This window comes from Magallana gigas, chromosome 7 (genome assembly GCF_963853765.1).
Source record: "Magallana gigas chromosome 7, xbMagGiga1.1, whole genome shotgun sequence".
NCBI classification, from domain to species: domain Eukaryota; kingdom Metazoa; phylum Mollusca; class Bivalvia; order Ostreida; family Ostreidae; genus Magallana; species Magallana gigas.
The window spans coordinates 571,333-576,785 of record NC_088859.1 but is presented as its reverse complement, the minus strand read 5'-3'; the positions used below and the strand labels follow the sequence as shown (position 1 = coordinate 576,785).

General features: G+C 31.5%; 1 long non-coding RNA gene across 1 annotated transcript; it reads left to right on the top strand.

Moving 5' to 3' along the window:
* Positions 1-328: 328 nt before the first annotated feature.
* On the top strand, positions 329-4,441 carry LOC117684782 (uncharacterized). The gene is made up of 5 exons (XR_010707746.1): positions 329-404; positions 634-682; positions 984-1,083; positions 1,164-1,206; positions 4,378-4,441. It is a non-coding gene; the product is annotated as an uncharacterized lncRNA (long non-coding RNA).
* The last annotated feature ends 1,012 nt before the right edge of the window (positions 4,442-5,453 follow it).

Here is a 5,453-nt window from a genome sequence, read left to right as displayed (position 1 = left end):
ATTTAATTATCGAAAATAATAAACATAAAACAAATAACAAAATATTGTAAAGTTAGAGACAAAAACAAAAAACAAAGCAAAATTCTTTATTCACTTTCTTGTGAGAAATCCTTCAATTTGTGTGTGATTTTAATACAATATTCCGAATGGAATTGAATTTGCAAATTAAATGTTTTCATAATAAATCTTACGGGAAAAAATCACTGAATATCTAGTGCAATATCTGCATAAAAATCCTATTTTAAAATGTTTGCGATTGCAGTAGTACCTTTAGATAACGTAATAATATGTATGGAAACTGAAAGTTGGCGAAACAAAATCATTTTCGCTTGCAGATCACCACTGCTTTGGGCTATATCGTGCTCATTGGTTTGTCCTCGGCGGTGGACACGTTATTTCCACAGGTATATAAAATCTTAGAAAGGAATAAGATCTCTACCTGATAATGGTATGAAAATTTTGATATCAGGTTTGTGTTTAGGTCACATATAATACAAGTAATAGTAATAGTTTTCATTTTAGTTACTTAAGAAAAAAAAACTTCTTTTGCCAGACACTATCTAAATAAATAACTTCATTACTATTTAGTTGTATATCATCTTGAACCTCATATTCTTTCGCTAAAAATTACAGATCCACGGAACTGGAAACGTTGGAGAAATAGGTTCCGTATTGCAGAGAGGTAAAGCTTTGAAAATTCCATTTAAAAATATGTAAACAATCTGCTTTGTTTTATTTGAGTAGAATTGATTATGCATCGCACTGTTTTCTTATATCATGTAAAGAATATCTTGATAGAAAAGCATATAAAACGATGTAATTGCATTTTATTTAGACCTTACAAATGTTCAAATCAATTTGAATATTGAACTTTATGCTTCTATAATATGAATGTTATACATGTGTATATTGATGTTATATCGATTCTTTTTTATTGTTAAGGTATATTAATAATGTTATATTGACCCTTTATGATTTTTTAGGTATATTGATAATAATAGTTTGCTGTTTGCTGTGCAGTGCCGTACTGTTGAATTCTGGTTTAATTTTTCGATTAATTGGACAAGATGCTGTTGTTGCAAGGTAAGACATACAACGATATTAGTTTTTATTTTATTTTTTCAATGTTTTAAACATTTTCAACGATTCGATTTGTTTTGTAGATTTGCAGGAGAATATGGGACGGTATTGATAGGGGGCTTACCAGTAAGTAATTTTATTCAACGGTTAGGTTCAGTCGCCTCATTAAATCTAACGATGTATTTTGAGCACAGAATCTTTGTTGTCTTGATTCATGGTTTTATGATTTAAAGCATCCAATAATCTTTACCTCTTCAACAGCGAACATTGATATTAACAGTTTAGTACAGAATGCTCAAATAGTGATAGTAATATAGTGATTTATTAAACCCCATTAAAAACTCCTGCCTATCAGTGAAACATCACATAACATAAAATAATTCCATTCACTTTCAGGTCAAATTACATTTTGCTTAATATACTTACAGGAAAAATGCTCCTCACTTACAAGTTCGATGTTCATAATAATACCTAGCTTCATGATTTTTAGACGGGTCACGTGACCCCGTCTATTGGTTTACTGTCAGCCGAAGTCTCAAACCGGAAGGCACGCGTAGAACACATGAATTGAGTCTACGCGTAAGAAAATAGTGCAGAAAGTGTTCATGCATTTCATTAAATATGTATAATAAAAACACGCATTTAATCTTTTTAAGTCCTCTGTGTATAAACAAAATTCTATTTAGAAAATAAACAAATAGTTTTATTGATCAAAGTATTCTTGCTTGGGTTCAAATGCAGAATGAGTTACGTAACTGAATGCACAGCGCCGTTGACGATTTAGTCGGTGTACGAGCTCATTAATCAATAGAAGATGTTGATGGTGGAATCGAAATTAAAGTTCCCAAACGCAATGTGCCATTTTTGAAAGTTGTGAATTTTATTTTGACAATCTTTCACCTTAATACTACCAAACTTCATGCGCAAGCCGAAGTTAAAATCGGGACATGTTATACACAGTTGTTTTACAAATTAAATAGGTGTTTCGTTGGCTTCCAGTCTACTTGCGGTATGACTGCTGTTCGTCTCTAAAGGAATTTTGTACAAACAAAATAAAAACAAGTCTGAATTTGCCTTTTCGTTCGTTGGCTCTTTAGTTGATTAAACTGAATTTAAATTTTAACCAATGCATTGTAAGCAAAATTTATAATAGATTATACATTTTGGAAGACTTATACATCATATGATATATACAATCTTATCGATTGAAGAACGAAGTTAAATGTTAATGTTCATGTTTTCCTGCTTAGTTGGAATCAGGCTTGGTGTGAATTACATTGTAAAATAATGCATTACATTACCATTACTTCATGAATTAGAGCATTAAATTACCATTACCAGTACTTAATTTTTTAAAGTAATGCATTACATTACCATTACATGAGTAAAGTAATGCATTACCATTACTTTGTGAAAAGTCAATAAGTTTTAAAAATGTAATTTAAAAAACTAAATAAAGAGTTTTTGTAAATATTTCATAAATAAAACATACTTAAAATATTTACAGGTTCATGTTCATGTTCACTATCAGGTTCAAATTTAATGACTTATACCAGAATGCTGTTGCACTTGTAGTTCTCAAAATAAGGTTGGTCCCGTAACATTTACACGCTAATGGCGGAGTTGACAATCTCTGTTATTTGTGTCTCTGATTTTCGGAGTATGATTTTTAATGAAAGGAACGGTTGTATCGTAATTCGTATAGGTAATGCATGAGTTTACACAAAAAAGTTGTAAAAATCAAAATGGCGACCGTGACAAAATCTTTTTATTGTCAAAGTTCTTGGAATCTTATTGTAAAAAAATATATCTAACGTCAGGTGTCTGTGTTTGTTATCGGTATACAAATGTTCACTTTGTTTGTTAATTCAGCAGTTTTAGAGTTTTTGGGGTTTTCATAACACTTTTATTACGGATACCGTCCGACTTGTGGATTTTCCATTTTGATATACATGTAGTTGTTTGATTTTCCCGGTTAGTAGTAATTTTTAAAAATTTTCCTTGGGGTCTTATTTTACATAATATACCGTTAGTAGGTGTCAATTTTCTACAATTATGAAGGCCGGGATTGAGTAAAATTTAGACAAAGTATCATACAATTGCAAAAAAGCCGAATTAACATAGATTGTAACAACTAATTTTAAACTCATAAATTTTGGAAGCATATTCGAGGAAATCCAGGACAATTACAAATTCAAACTTTCAAGATCCCGTCTTCAGTACTCTCAGTACTTTGATTATATGTAGTCTGCTTATAAAGGATGTTTTATTTTGAATGGCACTTCTAGATAAACCAATATGACATGGACAAAAATTTAAACAAAAACATTTAATGTCGAAAATGTAGGTGAGAATAACAAGTTTTCAGAAATAAGGAATCATTCTTTGAGTATTATGAGGTGATAATCTGGTCGGGCGTGATCAAACCCAACGAAGTACAGAGGGCGTTATGATAGATTTGATCACGCCCCGACCATGCCTACATGTATTACCTTATAATATTCAAAGAATGATTCCTTATCACTTATAGTTACATAATTTTCAGATATTGCAAGAGGAAATATTTACATATAGACATTTAATTTTACATTATTATCATTTCGGGTGTTTATGTAAACCCTGTCTGTGCCCTACCAGTAAGTCATTCGTGTCATTGATAAACTGTATTGAAATATATGTTACAAATTTCATTCGTAGTGTATTCACGGTCAAAGACAGTCGAAAGATTAAATATCTTAAACAAGACAATTGAAAATACGTTATGAAATTAATTTATATAAAAAAAATTTAATATTAGATTTTATTCTTAGTAATAGTCAAAATCCGTTTCAAGCTTCTGGGACACGAAATACTTTTATCTTCTTTTATGGATAAGGAAAGTAGTTTAATAATATATCATGTGTGGTCATCCTTAAATTCAACATAGGTGTATGAAAGCCAGAACCCCCCTCCCATCCCAGAACACTCCTCTCCTCCTAGAACCCCCCTCCCAGAACACTTCTCTCCTCCCAGAACCCCCCTCCCAGAACACTCCTCTCCTCCCAGAACCCCCCTCCCCTCCCAAACCCCCTCTCCTCCCAGGACCCCCCTCTCCTCCTATTTACTGATTTCTACATTTTGGTTAATATTATGAATAATGCTTAGATTTATACTACCTTAACAATGCTGTTGGATGTTTCATCATCTGTATAATAAACATTTAATAAGTCAAACCCGAGAATACTAGTACCGATACAAGTAATACTAGCCTGCGATTATTTGTACATGTAGTAAATCTCGTATTTTTGTTTTTCTCAGGGATTTGGATTGACATTACTTCTGTCGAAATACATCCAAGTAAAGGTTATCGACAATTTTTGTAGCAGAGTAGTTAACAAAATCAATCATTTTGATGATGAAATTGTTACCTTTTAATTTTTTTTTTCTATATGTTTTGATGCTTATCATGAGAAGTGTTTTATGTTTTTGCTTTGCGGGTGAAGGGTTAGGATTTGGTCGTTTTTGAACTTTAGATAGCATAATATAATAATTTTTTACTGTATACAGAATATCTAGTTTGAAATATGAATGTGAAATAAATTTAAAATTTACCTTTACAAAAGATTGAACAAAAAAACCCATTTGTTTTTATTTATTTCAATGTAAAAATGCATGACATACTGATTACCATGTTGAGTATTTTTCAGTCAATTCTGTTTCCAAGTCTTGTAATCGGACTAATGGTAAACATAGAAAACTTCATTCTGCATGCATTGTTTATCTACGTTTTGGAATTCAAAATTAGGTAAGCAGGAGTTTTATTTTAAATTCAGATATCATACTTTATTGAATACTGTTCAGTGTATCATTGTGTATGCGGAAAACAAGATTCCATGTCCAATCATTGCCTACATTTCAGAATTGATTACTCAATAATCAACGCAAACGCCATGAAGTGAATTAAAATCTAGTGAAATAATCCGAAATACTCTACTTTTTATTTTTTTTCTCAAGTTGCATTTTGCTATCCATATTTTTTTTTAATTCCAAGACTTATTGATATTGTACGTGATTTTGCATTATTCTTGTGACCATGCCTTTAAAAAAATCAAAGTACTGAAAGCCATGCTCTTTTGTGTCTTTCTGCATATTGTGCATATTGTGTAGTAAAGACTGGCAATATTTCTCTCTCTTTCTCTCTCTCTCTCTCTCTCTCTCTCTCTCACACACACACACACACACACACACACACACACTTTTAATGTCGACAAAGCGTCAGAGAGCGACTAAATTGTGCTAATAATCCCCCATTTCTTCGATGTGCAGCCGCATACCAATGCTTTGTAAAGTAGTTCATAGAAATTCATGCGCATTGTATGTGTCCAAAATACAAA